The sequence below is a fragment of the Rhipicephalus sanguineus genome, chromosome 4 (assembly GCF_013339695.2).
Source record: "Rhipicephalus sanguineus isolate Rsan-2018 chromosome 4, BIME_Rsan_1.4, whole genome shotgun sequence".
NCBI lineage: Eukaryota > Metazoa > Arthropoda > Arachnida > Ixodida > Ixodidae > Rhipicephalus > Rhipicephalus sanguineus.
This window is the reverse complement of record NC_051179.1, coordinates 32,875,381-32,894,897: the sequence shown is the minus strand read 5'-3', so window position 1 is coordinate 32,894,897 and position 19,517 is coordinate 32,875,381. Positions and strand designations below refer to the sequence as shown.

The following is a 19,517-nucleotide window of genomic DNA, read 5'->3' as shown; positions in this document are numbered from 1 at the left end:
ACCCAAGTTTAGTGATCGCATGTCAGCTAAGATGACCTAATGGCCAATTAAACGTTTGTTGAGCACTGCTTGCTCTTGATACTTGTTCGAATCGGTCGTCGCTTTCTGCTCTTATTCGTTGTTTTCTTTCAAACAACTAAACAATAAATGGGAGGTAAAAGAAAGAAAAGAAAGAAAGAAAGAAAGAAAGAAAGAAAGAAAGAAAGAAAGAAAGAAAGAAAGAAAGAAAGAAAGAAAGAAAGAAAGAAAGAAAGAAAGAAAGAAAGAAAGAAAGAAAGAAAGAAAGAAAGAAAGAGAGAAAGTGAGAGTTAGTAAGAATCACCGCGAGAATATGAAGCGTTTCGCAGAAAAATAAGCGACTCCTGAGCATGTGAAACAAACCATAGCATAAACATATTTCTTGCAGTGCGTTACGCTTTTTTCCCCCTGTACAGCTGCGTAAGAGGCGCCATTGCGAGCAAGATTTCACTACTTTGCATTGCGGAAAGATTGAGCCAACCCAGAAACCTCGGTCGGTTAGGTATCCCGGCAACTTTGCGTCGTTGAACAATCAATGCGTGCATGAGCTTGCGCCTCCAATATGTGCAAGACTGATTCTTTCGAATGTTTCCTCATTTCAAAAAGGCCTTTCTGTCTTCCTTGACTACAGGGCGCCAATTTTTCAGCACGTGTTCCAACGGGTTTTATTCACACGCTCCCCTGCTCCTATAAGGCTGGCTCAATCTCGCCTCGCTATGTGCCCTCTCAATCACGTATCGCTTTCGTACTGACCAATTTGCAGCAGTCGGCCGCCACGGGTGCGTAAGTTCCACTTGGCCGCCACGATGACCTCGTCCATCTCATCTTCGATCAAATGGATCGCGCGATCCTTATGGGACGAAGCACGCGCGCACTTTAGCAAATCGCCTTCTTAGAAGGGGCACCGAGGAAGATATACGTAACGAACGACGAGCTGCTGCTTCCCCCGCGAAATCGCCCGCATCGCCGCACAATGAAGCGTGGTACACATAATACGGTCACAAAAAAAAGGCGTCCAGTCTTTTGTCTTAGCTAGAGGTTGCGACACGTCCAGCGAGAAACCTCGGTGTCGAACCTGCGACGATCGGGCGACGTTAATACGCGATCGATGGGACGCGGCGCGGGTCATCGAGTGCTTGCCCGGTGCGCCATTAATTCTTCGTCGCGCCGCGTTCTCCTTGGTGCAATTAGGCAGTGTCCCTTCGCGAGCACGCGAACGCTAACTGAACCTATCGGGAAGCGGTGTTAGCCTGCAGGGGCACGAGGAAAGCGAGGAAAGGGCGTTCGAAAAGTGACCCTTGGCCGAAACGTCCCACGCGAACGGAGCACTCGCTTGCAGGCCACACGACGCTCCGATGCATGGAGGGCATTGTGTATGGGCAAACTGTATGGTTGTTGCTACTCCTGTGCTCGAAAAGAAAACCGTGCAGCAAGTTTATGGGGCACATAAAGATGGAATCATGCCACACATACCGAAGACAGAGTTCATTGGCAGGTATCTCTTGGTTTATCGCATGTCAAACGATAGCGGTTATTGCGTGGGTGTCAGCTGATTATAAACATTTGCTAGCTACGAAAGCTTTAATAAACTGCGCTTACGTTTAGCTGATGCCCCAAGTTCGTCCCGAGCTTCCAAAAACTCTGCACAGTATTAAGCGCGACACCCTGCGATGATCGTGGACTTAGGTGAGAGGAATATAATGGGAACGATGCTCAGGACGCTTAGAGGATCTGCGTTCGAACAGTACATACTCCCTAGTTTGAGAGGAGAACTAATGAGCATAAAAAAAAAAAGCTTGTCAAAATCGAGGAGCCAAAGTAGAGGGAATCGAAAAGGAGGGTTTAGCTTCATAGCTCGTTGTTGGCGACGTCTCCACGTATTATGTATCCGTAGCCTCGTTCCCATGACACCGTGAGCGTTAACGTCGCCGACGCTGGTGGCGAGCGAGCGTCGTCGTCAAGCCTAATGGCGAATGGAGAGGAGTAGGTCGAGCGAGAGTGACCGCGGTGTCTGCTGCGCGTCTAGCTCTCCATGGTGAGCATGAGCCAAGCGCAAGGCTGGAATGGAGCTGCTCGCCTCGTGCGCGGTACCGAACGAACTCGTTTTCGCGTCGTGTTATATCCATGTCGTCAATTAGCGCGACCTTCCGAGTTCTCACGACGGCCAATCGGGCTGCTGAAGACTAAGAGGATGACGACGACGACGTGGACGATTGAAAAATGGCCGGCAATTACCGTCGTTTTTTTTTTTTTTTTCTCCTCGTCGGGGACATTCCTCCTTGCCTCTCGACATACTGCTTCTACTCTCGCTCCCACCCCTTCTCCCACCTTTAATTTTTGTTCTTATTTTTCTCGGCGTTTTTCTCAGCATCGCGCGTCCATTACCTTTCTGTCGTCCTTCGGCCGGGGCTCTCCTCGTTACCGCGCGCTTTCTTTTATGCGCGTGAAATTGTCGGCGAAGCTCTTTCGCGCCGCGCACGTACACACAGCGGTGTTGGCTCCGCACCTGTTCTGTACCTGGCGTTTCCAATTTGTTCTGTGTATCATACGAGCGCGCAAACACACGCTCGAGCTGTTCGCGGAGAAAAGAGCGCGAGTCTTGACGTTTTTGTCTTACATTTTTTTTTTGCTTTCTGCGTCCCGCATCCAGTCTCCAGGCTTCATCTTCTTCTCTCACACACTCCTCCTCCTCCTCCTTCTTCTTCTTTCTCGGTGTCGTCGCGCACAATCTACATTTCTGTCTTTTTTTTCACTCGGGGTGTAGAGGGACGACGCAGCGTAAGGGGCTGATTTGGCGCGCTTAGTGCCACTTGTACCCCCCCCCCCCCCTCACGCAGCAGCCCAAACACCGCTGTTTCACGGACACTGTCTCTGTTTCTCCCCCCCCCCCCCACCTCGTTATTCTTGTTCTTCTTGATCTTGTTCGAGTATATGTCTAGTGTGTACGTATTCTCATTTACGCGCAGCTCGCCACCCTCTCTCTATATATCTCGCTTCTTGTGCCTCTCGCGCGCGGGTACGTGTAACCGATGGGAATGTAAACGGCATGCGCGATAACTACGGCGAGCGTGACTGGCCTGCGTAATTGCGATCCCTCCCTCCCTCACTCTCTATGGGGGCATCGACTCTGCTTTTTTGTATAGCTCAATTTTCGGCCGCTTACGCAGAAAACGGATGAGCCATGCTCGAAAATTAGCGCGAGTGATACATATGCAGCCAGGTCTCGCGCGATAGCGAGATTGAGATAGAAGTTTGCGCGCTTTCTTTATCTCTTCTTCGTTTTCTTCTTCTTTTTGACGCGCACGTAAATAAGCACCGCCTGTCGTACGTATGTAGAGCGACAGTTGAATTAGAAGAAATGTCGTGGTTGGCCATCGGTGCGGGCTTAATTTATCAGTGGCATTCCAGGAACGGTGGGAAACTTGAATCTACGTACGTATGTAGTACGTGGAAACGCTCCCGTATGTCATCTGACTCTGACGTTCGCTGCATTGAGGATAGAACTTGATGTTTACGGATGAAAGCGATGAAATTTTGGATTCCTGGTTTCCGAACATCGAGGGATGAAGTTTGAAGTTCATTCTTCATCAAAGTTAAAGCTTCATCCTTTCAAGGAATATGATTCGAAAGGGAAGTCTAGAATGTTATTAAAGAGTATCCAGAAACATACTTTATAGGCGGGCGGTCTACCTGATAACAAAAATTAGCTTAGTTGAAACGTAAAGGCCGGTCTCGTGTAAAATTTCACGTATACGTAGAGGGGTGGTCAAAAGCTCCCACGCCTCGCTGCCATAGGATTACATGGGATAGAGGCCTGGGAACTTTTGATCACCCCTCTACACGGCCTTCCCTTACGACCACATCGAATCAGTGAAATCAAGTGTTTCGTATAATGTGGTATGAATATTAGAAGAAAAAAATGCGCATGGGAGGGCTAATGTTTTTACTGCACCTAATTATAGTTCAGAAAGTAAAACACAAATTAACTACCCATTAATGTTGTTGCTAATTGTCAAAAAATACTGTCGAGTAAAATGCGCGACGAAGAAGCAGTGCGAGGCGAGCATCAATCGCCTAACTGAAGATTTAAATGCGATAAATTTTGAAGCGTCAACGCTACGGCCAGCCAAAGTATGGCTCAGACCTGGAGCTCCGCCAACAGAAAACGCGCGAAATGTCCGAGCGACCGTCACTAAGCCTTTAAACTCTCCTGTGCTCACGCGAAGCGCAATCCCGGGAAGGTTCCGCGATCGCAAGTTCGTTGTACAAAATCACTCGTATCATCATCGACTGTCCCTATTGAGTGGCGCGCGTCGATATACATAACTGTCGTGCGTGTAGCATGTATACGTGCACAGGCAAAATGGACGGGTCGCGCGGAAATGTCGGTTGCTTGCCTGCTCGCTGCGACGGCGGGTGATATAGAATTAGCGTGACCAATAGAGGGATCGGTGCTTGCATACTCGGCTGCAGAGGCTGAAATGAAGCTGTGTTCCCATGAAGGGTCGCGCGGGAATCTCGGCCGAAAGAAGGACGTTTATTTCTACGCATGGACAGCTCGTAAAGCGGGGCCGACTCTCGCTTCATTTTTATTTTTTTCGGCCTCGCTTCCTGCTTCGCTCGTATACCATGCCGCGGCGGCATCGACGACGGTGCAGCCGCGAACCGAAACGTCTCGTCATCGTCACGGCGACCGCCGCGTGGCCGCAAAAGCACGTACGGAGCGGTATATAGCGAGAGTAGAAGGGGGCGCAGATCATAAAAAATAAAAGGCGCGCGCGGAAGTGAGGAGTCAACCGTCGAGCGAATCAGCGGTCCGTTGAAACGGTTTTCGACAAAACTCTTCTCACACTCGGCTGACGCGGGCCGACCGGCCAGGTGCTTGCTTGCTGCCGTCGTTATGCGAGCGCAATCCAGCAGCGGCGGAAGGCGCAGAAAGAAAGCACGGATCGTTGAGGAAGCCGAGGCCGACGGTGTGTGGCGCGTATGTAAAAACGACGATAGACCGTAAAGGCGAAGGCACGCGCTGTGGCGAGAAGCGTGGACAAACAAAGAAACCGAAATATCGAGCAAACAAATAAAGGTTGCAAACGCGGAACGAGCGCGAATGCCGTGTTCGCTGATTTTTCGTAGCGATCAAGGATGTCTGTATACGAGGGGGAGTGTATTTAGCGCCGCGTCTCTTCTTTTCACGGCCCGGAAGGTTTTTTTCACGCGGCGTTGTTTTAGCCGGCCTGGCCCGCTGCTGAGGTCGACTACGGGACTTTCGTGGTCCGCGATGCCGGAGGAATAAACATACAAACAACGGCGACAAAGGTAAAGTAAATAGAGGTAAACAACAGAAAGGGAGTGAGGCGGCACTCGCCACCGCGACAGCGTTGGTCCCGCGGAGCAGGTGTTCTCTTCACCCCGCTGCAGCCGCGTTCTGCGAGAAAGAACCCGTTTCCTGCGCCGGCACTGCGACGGGTCACTGATGCCTGACCGAAGCCGTGGACCTGTAGATGAGACGCGATCGAACGCGAGCCATAACCTAATTGTCGGGACGATCACCTCCGTCCGCGGTGCAGGTGAACGTAAATCGGCGTTGACCTGGCCAATGCAGGCCGACCACTGAAGCGTGAATTATGCGAGAATGTGCAGGTGCGATAGTGATCGCGAAGTTTTTTTTTTTCTCATACATGGAGGAGAAGAGAATGAAGGAAGAAGTAGGGGCTGTTGTACAGAAAAGCGTGGGGTTTACTACCCTACGCTGGAGGAAGAGAAGCGGAATGGAAAGATAAGAGGGGAAAGGGAAAGGAAATACGAAGTGAACTCGCGCATGGGAACGGACGGCAACAGTAAGTCAGTAAAAGGAGTTCGCACAGGCTAGTCATTCCCAAGAAGCACAAAAAACCCACAGGATCGCTTGTGCATTCACCTAAGATGACTTGAATGCGAAAGGCATCATCTTCTTCTCAGTCAATGTACTGATTCTCGCCTCACTAGGATGCGGCATGATCCTCAGAAGGGGACCAGAGAAGGGAGCCAGAAGTCTAAGAGTTCGGCCACTCAGAAATGCCGCCTAACGTACTTTTGCATGTTTTGTGTGGATTTATGTTATCTGTTAACTTTAGTGTGCGCACAAGCTTAGCAAAAAAAAAAAAAAGAACAACATTGCATCATGACGCGTACTGTGACTCTGGAGCGCACACAATGACCCTGCCACGACCGACCGACATGCGATTGCTTCAGACCTCCTGCTTGGAGTGCTTTGTTAGCAGTGATTTACCACACGTTTGCTTTTAAATCCATCAGATTTACAGCGCGTTTCTCTACTGTAGAGATATCTCACAGCAAGTAAACACAATAAGTCCTCCTCACCCCTTCAAAGAGGCCAACAGCCAGGGGCGTAGCCAAGGGGGGGGTTGGGGGGGTTCAACCCCCCCCCGAAATTTTTCAGTTTTGCTTGCGTATATATACATGCACACATACAAACGCACGCACGAACATACATAAAGTATGGTTGAACCCCCCCCCCCCCCCGAAAAATATTTCTGGCTACGCCCCTGCCAACAGCACTAAAAGATCAATGGCTCAAAATCATTGGTGCTTCACATGATCGATTTATATAAGCGACAAAAAATTAGTGATCAGGCTAAATCTAAACGCCGCTCATGCACCAAGGCATTAAACACGTTTTCTTGCCTTAATAAATATACGAAACTTTCAGTTTGTTCAGTTACAAGTGTCCTTTCGTTGCACATAAGTTTAAGCGACTCTCCGACGATTTGTATAACTGTATAAACGCGGAAATATCGGCCTGTCGCAAGTATGTACCGACTTGCAGTGATGAACTTTTGTTTTCCATTACTGGGCACTAACTCGCAGGGTTTCGATCCAATCTTCTCATCTACATTGTACGGTTACGGTATATACTTCAGATACGCACGCGAGATTGGCTAATAAACAAGCAGAACGATATGATCAACTTCATGTAACTATAGACAGCGACTACATCTGCGCCGTCGTTCGTATGGTATAGCGGCCTACGCTCTCAACAGCAGACGCCTGCGGGCTCCGTTTTACCCTTTTCCGTTGGTCTTTTTGTTGTTGCCTAGTGCATCGTAACAACTGAAGACCTGCATGGGGGGGGGGGGGGGTGCAACAAAAAGCAACAGCATGCAGGGCAGCTGCAGAGTACACATTGGGCAGTACCCGGTCTGGCAGCAGCCGGCTTCTATAGCAACCGCGTGCAAAGACAACAACACGCGCCAGACGAGTCGATAGCAGATTTAAATAAAACGGCCGCGCTTTGTCTTTGATGACCTCACTTCCTCTGGCGCGTAGGCGATCAACGCCAGAGGACGACGGTGGATGTGCGTGAGAGAAGGCAGATGAAAAATACGGGGACGCGTGTATTGTATATAGCTATATACGTGGATGTACGGGCGAAATTACGCGTGTATATCTGTGTGCTCCTGTCTGTGTTTGCATTTATTTGCAACTCGCCGCGGCACCCATATATGCGCGTTGACGATTATTGTTGGTGTTTCAGAAGCCACCATATGGAAGCCGTATTTTGTAGACACGCACCTTCTGTGCTCACTAAAGTCCTCTGGGTCTGTACTGAGCTCGCCACACTCCGTGGGTATCTATGTAATGAAAGAGTTTGGAGCGTGTTTGTGAACATGAATGAATGAATGAATGAATGAATGAATGAATGAATGAATGAATGAATGAATGAATGAATGAATGAATGTACCGACCTTCGGTCAGTAACGCCCGCTGAGCTTGTACTACAATTTGTACTGCAACGCCTCGTTACACTCGCTACTAGGCGCTCGGTATTAATGCTGATGCGCGTATTGCATATTTACTTGAGCATTCGTTGACAACACTTTCATATACTGGTTAGACGGTGGTTAGGAGGCTGGTTAGGCGTACCAGTAAGACAGTTGGTTGTCTGAGCAACAGTTTCGTGCCTCTAGCTCACGTTGATACGGGCAAGCTTGCACGCAAACACGAAAACAAAGCGATCGAACGACGCAATAAACGTTGTTCCTATTTGCATCATCCTATAGCTCATGAGTTTGGTAACAGAGCGAATCATGTAGTTGTTGCCTCTGTTTTCTCTTATGCAATCGCCGTTAATGAACAAAATCAATGCAAGAAGTCTGCCGGCAACGTGCACGCCGACTCCGAAAATGGGTCCACATATATTTATTGCCATGAGCTGAAAGAAAAATGGTTCTTTGCCTGTTCCTGCTTCGACTGATACAATTAGGGTAAAGGCGCGCGAACGAACGAAGCTGCAACTTGGGGGCCTTCGAAAAGAATTTCCGCTAATTACGAAGCGTATTACTGAAAAGAATATATAATAATGCAGGACACTTGGCTCCTCACCGAGGCAAGCTTGTGGTAAACGAGAATCACGAACACGACCTTACAGGTCGTCAGGAGGCGGAGTGAACGTTTCTCCTCTTTCTCTTCGGTCTTTATTCCATCCTGCTCTTTTTTTCTCTCTTTTTTTTCTTGGGACCACCTTGCTAAAGCTGATAAGGCAAGGTTTTTTTACACTTGCACCTGTACAGAGGCCTCCGGTTCGTTTCTACGTTATTGCGCGTTCATCGGCGTTTGTTCAACCTGAGAGTGCCTAATTGATAGGGGCCCTTGAAATTGAGGTTCTCAGAGCTCACAATGCCTGCAATTAGTGGTCGTTCTTTTTTTCTTTGATAATGCGAAAACACTCGGTTACCACCGTGCCGGCGTGCACTGACCGTCGTATGCGCGAAGGCCAGTGTGCGCGCCAGAGCGGCTGTTGGCACATTTAGGCCCGTTCAATATATATAGAGCCACCCATAAACTATACTCGGGCGCATCGAAGTGCTGGAGTCTGTGGAAGAGGAATATTTTAATTTTGTTACAGCGTTCGGTGGCTGGCAGTAATACGACGGAGTGCCTGATTTCGAAACTTTGAGGCCCTCATTGGAGACACCGGCAATACATGTTGTATTTCGAGTTGCACTAAACTATAGACCACTCGCTTGGGTACGATTTGCACGAGCGAAAAGCAAGTTGCCGAAACCGCATCGGAAACCGCAGCGAATTTTCAGATACAGACTAGATCCATTTGCATATCCATTCAAAGATGGAAGTATGCCGTTAACTTCTCCCCTAGAGGGTTTATAGCTCATGATTGCTTGTTGCGCTTCGGACTACGAGACGAGGACGAGACAAGAACTACAGGACAGGTGGTGCGCAATGTTGTCCCTGTCTTGTCCTCGTCTCGTAATCCGAAGCGCAACAAGAAATCATCAACCACCACCAACTAGCCTAATTCATAGCTCTGCTAAAGGGTTTAGAGCGTAAGCAAACTTAAAAAATTTTATGCTACGTTAAAGCGTCCAATCTCCCAAGGTATTCCAACGAGCAAAATAATTCCTACAGGCTTACAAAACTTCCGATTTCCAACCAACCAAACGCTTTTCTGGTTAACTCTCCAGCCTTTTCATTGCCCATTTCGCGAGCCTACAATGCTACCAAAGTAATCTTGTTTACAGTATGATCTAAAAAATGCTTCGCTTTAACATGCTCATGAATACCTTGATTAAATTCCTATGACCTCGCTTCGATGGCTCCCTCAACGGCTATAGCTTGTTCAGTAACCTTTTGCACTATAGGTCCCAACGCGACACTGCTCTAATTCTTAGAATCTAAAACACGCGGCTAACGTCACGCTTGCAATTCTTGTAAATAACGTCTTCGTTCTACGGAAATCAGTGTGACGCTTGTGCTTGTGCGGTCGCTCATTTTCGTGACCTCTCAGACTTCTTTCAGTATTGGCATCTAGCGGGAATGGTTATTTTGCAGGCCCCAATCCGCAGACCGCATAGTATAATGCTGTGGGATGATTTTGTGGGCGGGATTTGTGGCTGTTTCTTACATGCGTTGTTATAGACGCCAAGCAGTGTTTTTCTCCTTTTTCTTGGACGGGGGGGGGGGGGGGGGGGGCTTATTTCTTATATGCTAATAGTATCTGTCCAAGAAAAGTGTAGTTTCTAGTGACACTGTCCGGAATCATTGTGCTTCAGACACAGGGATAAGTGCGTAAGTTGAAGAAAAAAAAAAAACGAAGAACGTCGTGCACAATTGAATCCTGCGCTGTGGGACCGTTAAGCAAAGGGTTTAAGTCAAATAACATTTAAAAAAGAACATTTAAAGGTGGCTTTAGTGCATGGAGTTACAGGATGATAAGTAGGCCAGAAGAGTGTGTCTATAGCCCATTACAAACCATCAGAGTGGAGAGATAGGCAAAGCTAGAAAAGCAAATGGCAGGTGACGATATCGCAATACACGCGCACTGTACGCGCATTACACACCAACGTGATTTGTCCTTATAGAACTATCACGCATAAAATACATTGAACCGAACAAAAGCCTGACGATTGCACGCGGCTGCGCATCTCGGTTATGACCAAACGCACTCAGAGGCGATAGCAAAATCCTCTCCCGTGTTCGATAGTCGGAGCGCACTTTTCGTACGGCATACAGTGCACATTTCATCAACGGCCGAAGTGCCGGTATTTCTCGTGGCAACCTGCAGGCAACTCGTGTCAGCTCACCGGACCTGGACGACATCGCCAATCCAATGTCAGAGCCGTGGCCAGTCTTGGCTCCAATCCATAACGACTATTCATGCACTGAGGCGTAACTGGAAGGCGGTTGGATTGTTGCCAGCGTGACGTTCTGGAATCGAAGTGCGCACTGATTTACGAGCACGATATTTCGTTTCTTTCTTTCTTTTTTTTTTTCTTAGACTCAGGATGACATTTCTGTATCGTACCAGTCGTCTTATGAATCCGGCAATCTTTGCCCGGCATGCCTGTGAATATGATGGGCTAGGCGGGACGTAATCTTTTTTCTCTCCTTGCCTTAATCAAAAATAAGAGGAGGAGTGGCAAGGCGCTGGAGTTAGTGCAGTATTGAGGATGGCGTCCTCGTAAAAGAAAAGACGACCAGGGACTGGGGAGCTGAGTCTCCAGTTTCAATTCACCCGTCCTTGTACATTTTTATAACGTCTCAAGGGGAGGGAGGGTGCCTGTTTATGGTTCTCCCGCCGTTCTTGTTCTTATGCGCAGATATCGTTTTTTTCTTTTCTTGTTTCCTCATCATATATTCACTCATATACGTATTTTCTTTCTCTTTTCCGACAATCCCCGTCTCCTTTCCCTCGCGGCTGCCAACTATTTACTTTCTCCCTTCTCTCCCAATCTCCTTTCTTTCAAATATTTTTTTCTCCTCGTAGATTCATTTTTTTCTCGCTCGCTCTCAATTCTCATTTTTTCTTCTCGAACCCGCTCGTCTCCCTCTCTCCTTTAATCGCGTCGCCACGTAGAGAGAAGCAGCGGCGGCAACAGAGCCGATTCAGCGAGCCGCCAGCGAGCAGTGTGACGTGCTCGCTCTTTCCCCATCGTCGTTGTCTCGTGCCCTCCTCCGCGCGCGCCGACGCCTCTCGCCCACCTCTCTCGAGGAGGCAGCGGCACGTCGCGGCCGCGAGGCGAACTAGGCGCTCCTGTGCGCGGCAGGGCGCAGCGCTCCGAGTCGCGCTCCATCCGCGGCGGCAAAGACTCGGCCGGTGCGCCTCCGACCCGAGCGGCGCCGCAGCCGCCTCCGATCTCCTCTTCACTTCTCTTCCCGATTGCTACCACCGCAGGCCGTTCGCGCTCCCGGTCTCTCTCCGTGGCATCGTGATCGCGTGCGCGCGGCGCGGACACTGTGCGTGCGCTCGCGCGCGCGTTTGTGTGTGGTGTATATCGGGGCTCCACGGAAAGTGCGTTATTTGCATCCCTTTCTTTTGTGGTTGTTGTCATATTCGTTTGCAAGATGTGAGAGAGATCGGCTTGTTTTTGGTCACCAGCTCGCTCTCTCAGACCGTGTTTCGCTCGCTACAGTCGTGGTTGTTTACTGTCACCGTTGCCTCGTCACCGACGTCGTCCGTCATCGAACCGTGGACACGTTTCAATATCAACGCGCTGTCGAAAGTGGCGCGCATCGCATTCTACCGGTGTGGAACCCCGGCATGATGGGACTGCGGATCGCTCCGGTGGCGAAGCGAGCGACGGCGACGAAACCGACATCGGCTAACGTCAACGTGCAACGATCCGCTGTTTCTTCTTCCCCGGTCTCCGTCAACGACTCCGTTTCTTGTGGAAAATTTTCTGCGACAAGTGCTACGGCGACTACGACGGCGTTGAAGAAATCGGCCCAGAGCGGCTTCCGTCGGCTGCACTCACTGTCGCCCGCTCCGTGCTCCGCGTTTGTGCTCTCGCGGTTCCCGTGCTCTCGCATCATCACCTTCGGCGGCAACAGCGACTCGTGCTCGTGCTTGTTCCCAGTCGCGGCGGCGGCGACGCCGGATGTGCTACCGTCAACTTCGACGACTGTGACCAGCGGCGCGGCAGCGTGGGATTACTACTGCAAGTCCACTCACACGGGATACCGAGGTGAGTCGAAACTGCCGAACGCGAGGGATCCTCCGTGCAACCGGCGCGATGCGTCCATGCGTTATCTGCTTTCGGGAACGTACTACGTGACGCCGGCATCGCACTTTTGTGCTCTATACGGACTTTGTCTCTATGTTTCATGACACGGGCGCAGCCTAACAACAGTTTTCTTCATTCATTCTTCAACCATACCTCTATGTCGACCTTCTTTTTCCTCGCCTATTTCGCCTATCATCTATTGCATTCACTGTTTAGACGAATAGGCGTTTCCACAGGTTAGGAATTCTTGCGGCAGAGCATTACCGGAATCGTGCGTGAGTGAGATAACTCTATTGAATTATGCTCCAAATTGATGGCCTGTCTCTAGGCCGCACCGGAGGCAGTAGAAAGACGTAGCTTCCCGGGCTTGCTGGATCGCCCAAAGTTGGTCCTGGAGATCTGAGCTAGCCAACGTGGCCCTCCATGGCGCCCTATAGTTCATCCGGAATCGTGTGTTCAATACTTTTCCATCGCAAGGACAATGTTTCCTGACTTGTGTATTCACCAGCTTGACATCGGTACAGACAACCGTCACGTACGGAATTTCAAAGCAGCACTGTTTTTTCCACCTGCAAAGATGCTCAACGACGAACGCATTTGTGACGGGATTCCGGGGAAACGTATTCAGTCCATGCGTTAGCGTCCCTACAGAGAAACTTCGCACATGCTATACGAGGCTTCTCTGCTTAGCAGCATTGATGATACTTCCTAACAGAATCGGTGTTGTCGCCTGAGTCGTCCGCGATGCATCTGCGGCCTTTCTGCGCTGCCGTGAGCAGCAGGCGCGCGACGGTGCTGCGATGACGGATGACATTTGAACCTCGTAGGCGGAGCAACAAAATTTCGAAATCTCAACCGCGTCGCGACCGCGGCTTGGAGCTTCTTTCTATTGAAGGATCTTGATTTCGAAACATCCCCGCCGACTCATTGCATAGTTCGTGGCCTAATTCAGAGAATCTCGTTTGTTTATTTTTTGCCTTCCTGTCTGCGTCGCAAGCCAGCATGCGACATAATGTAATGTCACAGCGCATACGCCGTCATGCTGGCGTATTGCGCTACGCATTCCACTTACGTTTCGATACATCACCACCATGTATCTTTCTTAATGAGACTTCTTTGTACTTGAGCACTTCGTTGTCGAACATTGTTCGTACGGTTACGTGTTTTGTTATGTTATGTTATGTTATGTTATAAAGTTCCTTCATATAATAATCACACACATAAAAGACTTCGGAACGCTCGTGACGACGCCAGCCACTACTATTCTTTCCCCAATAGTTATAGTCCGCCAACACGCTTACAGACCGACAGAACGACGTTTGCACGTATGAGATTATATAGCATTCCACGTAATTAGGGAGTTTTCGAATAGGGGCTTCAATCGTTTTGGGGCCCCGGAGAAAGAGCGGCCAGGCCACTGCGCATGCGCGCGAACCAAACAGCGTTTGAATGTTGCGTTGGGGACGCTATTTCTCGAATTTAGCGGGAGCCCTAAAGCCTGCCCCAAAAGCTTTGCGTCGAGCAAACATGACGGCACCCACTGAAGCGGCGGCTCTTGGCCCAGACTATAGTGTCCAAAGCGCTGCAGACCCTATTCGCAAACTCTTAGCTCCTGCTTGACCCAAAGCGAGCACACGCAAAGGGCGTTGGGGCCCCAAACTTTTGGGGCCCCTATTCGAAAACTCCCTATTATCTTTCCGATTTTGCGGCGTATGTAGCCGAGCGAATGAATTCCCGAGCACATTGATGTCCTGAGACTTGTAGCTTTGTTGGAGATAATTCGGGAAGAATAGCGACAGATCTACATGAACGATTCAGCCTGTACTTCACACCGCGTTAGCATGGCGCTCAGATCGGTAACGGCAAGGATTGAGCATTTCCTAATGTGCTCTGCGTAAATCACTATTCCTAACTGTGACGAAGCAAGATGTTGTTCCTATGGATCTTGTGCCAAAGGCGAATCCCCAAGTTTCGAGTAGCTCGGAGCAAAGAAAACGTCTTCAGGGTATGACACCTGCATTTAGAAACTCGTTGGCACAGTGCTGAACCGTTAGGCGGTATTTCCATTGAGCTTTCGTATGAGGGAATATGGCTTCCTTCGTTTCCTCGTCGCTGCTCGTAAGCAAAAACAACACAATTTGCCAGGTTAAAATAGCGTAGCTACAAGGCTATTTATTTCATACCATCACTCATATACGCGCCAACTCGATCGAGGATCGATCGACGATCGAAGGAGTAGAAAAAACAATATGACGATGAAGAAAAACGAAGTTGCAATCGAGATATTCTTCTACCGATGATAGGTGCCCCGACAAAGGCAGTCAATAAGCCGCAACGAGAATCAGACGTCGTTTTCTTTCTCTCTCTCTCTAAGTGCATCTATCTCTAGAACAATATTTTTTTTTCTTAAATAAACGTTGAAGGTTGTCGCGTCTACAGTTTGGCGTCTCTTCGAAAGATCCGCTCCTCTTTTGTCGGCGCTTCTGCGACGCACGGAACCTGCAGCGATCACGAACATGGTCCTGTACGCGTACGTACACAGAAAAAAACGGTTCTTTTTCGAAACCGGATTTTGTCAGGAAAAAAATAATTACTAGGAAGAACGAGAGAAATAATAGCGCGAAGCGTAACTTTTTCTTTTTTTTTTAACGTGGCAGGAAACAGCTTTCGGGGATTTCGCGGAACATGTCGCCGTTTTCTGTTTTTTTTTTTCTCTCCTCGGTAAAACATCTGTATCAGTTACACTTAACACTACCGCATTCTTGCCAACCTTGGCCACATCGCGATGCCCAATTTGCGGGTATTCCCTGGACTTCTGTAGCTTTTTTTTTGTTTTGTCGATAGAAATCATTTACCACATTCACGCGTACTAATGCTACTGCGCGAATCAGCTAAGGTGCCGCTAGTGGGGCGAGAATACAAACACTAGACAGTGAGCACGTGTTCGTGTTCTCGCTCGTGCAGCCCCTTGCTGTCTTGCGCAATAACGTTAGTATATGTTTCACCAACTGAGGCCATTGCAAAAATGTTGTAGCTTCCTGTGAAGTCGAGCGTACCTCACGAACGCTTGTGGACGGTTAGCGCGTGTTCGTGTTGTGTGTCCACATTACCTACGTCTCTCTTATTTTTCTTGTTCTTCTCTATTCTATCGATTTCCCATTTCGCCCTCCCCAAATGTAGGGTAGACAACCTCACACGTGCTTAGTTAACCTCCCTGCCCTTCCTCTTCGTTTCCCTCTCTCTCTTTTAAATTACAGTTTCCTATGCAGGCTCTAGCTGGGAAAGATGAACAGCGTATTGCTTGCAGAATGTGATCATTAGCTTCTAAGAAAAAATGGCAATAAGTGTTTATGATTACAGCGCCAACGACAAAAGGAAGATGGAAGGATAGACAGTGTAGGGTTAGCCAGTGTATAGACCCGGCTGGCTACACTGTGCTCCCGCGTCCCTGCTCACATATCTTCGAGAGGTTGAACTGGTGGAATTACGGTGATGCATCTTACATTGACGTGGAAAGAGAGCGCTTGTCTAGACGGCGCACCTGCCGACTATGTCTACCATGCCAACAACACCTGTATTAGCGTCATCACTAACACCACAAGCGGCCACGCACCGTCAAAGCAGTGATCGCAACGTACTACATCTGAGCTAAAGGCAGCTATACAGTGCCTGTTCACTTTCCAAGGTCAGCGGGCTTGCCGGATAGGTTGTTAGTGATGTGCGCTACCTGAGTTCACTGCGCCGATTTTCTTCCTTCACCTCTAGCTGCGACTGGCTTATCAGCTCGTTTGTTTCCTTCGTAAGCGACCGATTGCACACGACATACCGTCGACCCGGTTATAGTTATGCGCTTCGACAAAAGATTTAATCAAATACTGGAGTTGCACGCGCCTAATGCACGATATGATCATGAGGCTCGTAGTTGAGGAATTAATTTTGGGCACCTGCGGTTCTTTAACACACCTAATCTAAGTTACGCTGGTGTGTGTGTGTGTGTGTGTGTGTGTGTGTGTGTGTGTGTGTGTGTGTGTTGTGTGTGTGTGTGTTGTGTGTGTTGTGTGTGGTGTGTGTGTGGTGTTAGTGTGTGTGTGTGTGTGTGTGTGTGTGTGTGTGTGTTGTGTGTGTGTGTGGTGTGTTTCGCTTTACACCAACATGCAAGATGCGACTGGCCGCTGTGGCCGGGAGTCGCACCCGTGTCCTAGAGCTCAAAAGCGCCACATTTTAGTCGATAAGCTTTAATGGCGGCTACTTTGAGAAAACAGCCAATCGCTTCCTCTCGCACAGACAGCGCCATTTTGGCGGCGCGGTCACGCAAATATATAGCGACTTCCTATACAGTTGGGCAGTGGAGTTCGGCGGTTGACTCACGATGGACAAACACGGAGAGACAGTTGCAAATTATGCTCGTCTCTCGGCTCGATAATGGATCGACTTGGCCAAAAAAACAGTCTCGCTGGCGTCTCCGCGACTTCCATCATTTTTTTCCCCCAACCCTGGTGGTGTCATTAGTTTTAGCCGTGAAACCACAGCTTTATGCTGACGACAAACTGTTTCCGCGTTATGCTTGCTTCGCCGAAGCCGTCTTTTTTTCCTTTTTCCTTTTTCCCCATATACGGAATTTTGTTTTCTTTTCTTTTTTGTTCCAGAGTCATTAATCACCTCGACAGTTCAGGGCGTACTTGCGGAACGTGATGATGACATTTATTATTACTACATTATTTTTTTTTCTCTGCGCTTTTCTGACGCTGCTGCCACATGCATAGTCATAAGTATGGCGCGTTCGCAGAATCGACGATCTTCCGTCACTTGTGCAACTTTCATTTTATGTTTACTGAGGAGCTGACGTTCTGACACGATGCATTTCCATACCCGAGAAATTGCGGTGTGCCAAGGCATCGAGCATTGTTTCCGCCTGGCAACGGTTTCCATCATGTTGAAGTTTGACGTTTAACTATGGCAGCAGTTATAAACTGAAAATGCGGAATTCGAAAACTATTTCATTTTTGCCGTTATCGTCACCGTTGTTGAGGATGAGCATTGTACATATCGTGATTTTCGTACAAAATGCGCGGCGACTAGAAGATGTAGGGTATACCCCTTACAAAAACGTATTTAGACAGTCTATAGACTGTCTAAACACATTTTATAAGGGATTAGAGGGGTGGCAGGAGAGAGCGTATCTGAAAATATGAAATCTGTTTATACCACAGATTCAGATTCGCATTGGCCACCGCATCTCGATCGAAAAAGAATCTGCCTAAACCCGCGCGCACACGCACGCACACACACACACAAAGCTTTGGCCTAACTATTCCTAATTATTCTATTCTTGTAAGGTCCAAACACAGCATCAACATAGGACGTGTTGAATGCCTCTATTTAAAACATGAACCGAAGTTTACACGAGCTAATCGTTGAGATAAAGTAATTTCTCAATACACCGAAGAAAAGGTATACAGTCAAACCCGGATATACCGAATCCCAAGGGGATTTTGCAATTGTTCGATATACACAATAATTCGTTATATGTGGGTTCAACATATGCGGGTTGCCCGGCATATGTATACAGTCGTACAGGAAAGTTTACGGGACGCGGGTTGCTATTCAAATGTGAATTTCTGCATGCTGTGTTCAAGGTATGACGCTTCTAACATATATAAATCGTCGTGTAAGTCAGGTAAGAATGTGAAACATTGAATTGAAGATAATGTGCGGAACATTTGGACTTCAGAGTTTATGCGCACGTGCCTTGCGGGCACGCCATTATGTCGGGAGTCGTCTTCGTCTTTACCGCTGTACATCGGTTGAAAACAATATCGAGATGAACGTTGAGAAGAGCACAATAGCAGATTTGTTCCGTGAATTTTAGGGGGAATAGAAGTTAGCAGTCTTATCGCGAACCCTACACAATACGCTTCTCAGCTGACTACACATGCGCACAAGGGAAAGACAACCTCCAAGACGCGCTGCTTATGGAAGTTTTTTTCCGGTCTGTCGCATGTGACTCATAGCCGTTTCGTCGGTCTCCACAAGTAATGTCCTCTGCGTCGAGATAACGCTTTTCACGCGCGCTTTTCTTTCTTTCTTTTCTTTTCTTTCTTTCTTTCTTTCCTTTCTTCTATTCTTTCTTTTTCTTCTTTCTTTCTTTCTTTTTCTTTCTTCTTTCTTTTCTTTTTCCTTTTTCTTTCTTCTTCTTTCCTTTCTTTCTTTCTTTTCGTTGCTTATATTCCTTTATTCTGCTCAATTTCTTGTTGTTCCAAAGCGTCCTTTTCCACATCGGCACCTAAAACTACGATAGAGCAAAAAAAAGTAAACTGGCGTACGCAGAGAACATCGATTTTTGTTAAGGGCGCGAACCTCCCTGAACTCTCCCCGTTTTCCGAAACGCCGCTATATTGAGTCGCACCGTCGTGGCTTTCTTCGAAAAAACAACAAAAAAAAGAAAAGAACCAGATTGAGTTATGCGCGAGATAGGCGGTGTCAAAGTCAAGAAAACCAGTAACAAAACAAACGCAGCGCCCGGCAAAAAGCTCGCATTTCGCATATCGATTTCGGCGCTCACGACGAGCGAAAACAGAATTTCCAGATTTTATGGTGTACTAACCGAGTGCTTATCGGCACCCCGCCGAGGGTGTCTGAAGATTGAAAAGACTGCGTAAAATGTACGTAAAACACTAAAGAAAGAAAAAACGAAACGTTTAGGGCCGCAAAGAGACGTTCAGTGCGGGCATACTAACTCACACGCTCAGCAACCGCGATGCAAATTTCCGCGGTATAGAGTCTTGATGAGAGGCGGCTGAACCCGAGGTATCAGCTTTTTCCCCTTCGACTGTATAAGATCTATGCAGGTCGTGTAGGCACATGTGTGAGTGCATATATAGAGGCCCCTAGAGATCTGTGGGATTGTTGGTTAACCAACACACCCTTATACTGGTAAAGAAAAAAGGATAGTTAGAGTTTCGAAAGTAAACAAAATGG

At 48.3% G+C, this 19,517-nt stretch overlaps 1 protein-coding gene across 1 annotated transcript in view; it reads left to right on the top strand.

The window, feature by feature from the left end:
* Nucleotides 1-11,941: 11,941 nt before the first annotated feature.
* Nucleotides 11,942-19,517, top strand: part of LOC119389725 (zinc finger protein castor homolog 1-like) — a 186,194-nt gene continuing 178,618 nt past the window's right edge. Inside the window, 1 exon segment of the mRNA XM_049414530.1 lies at nt 11,942-12,500. The gene's annotated coding sequence lies outside the window, so the exon portion shown is untranslated.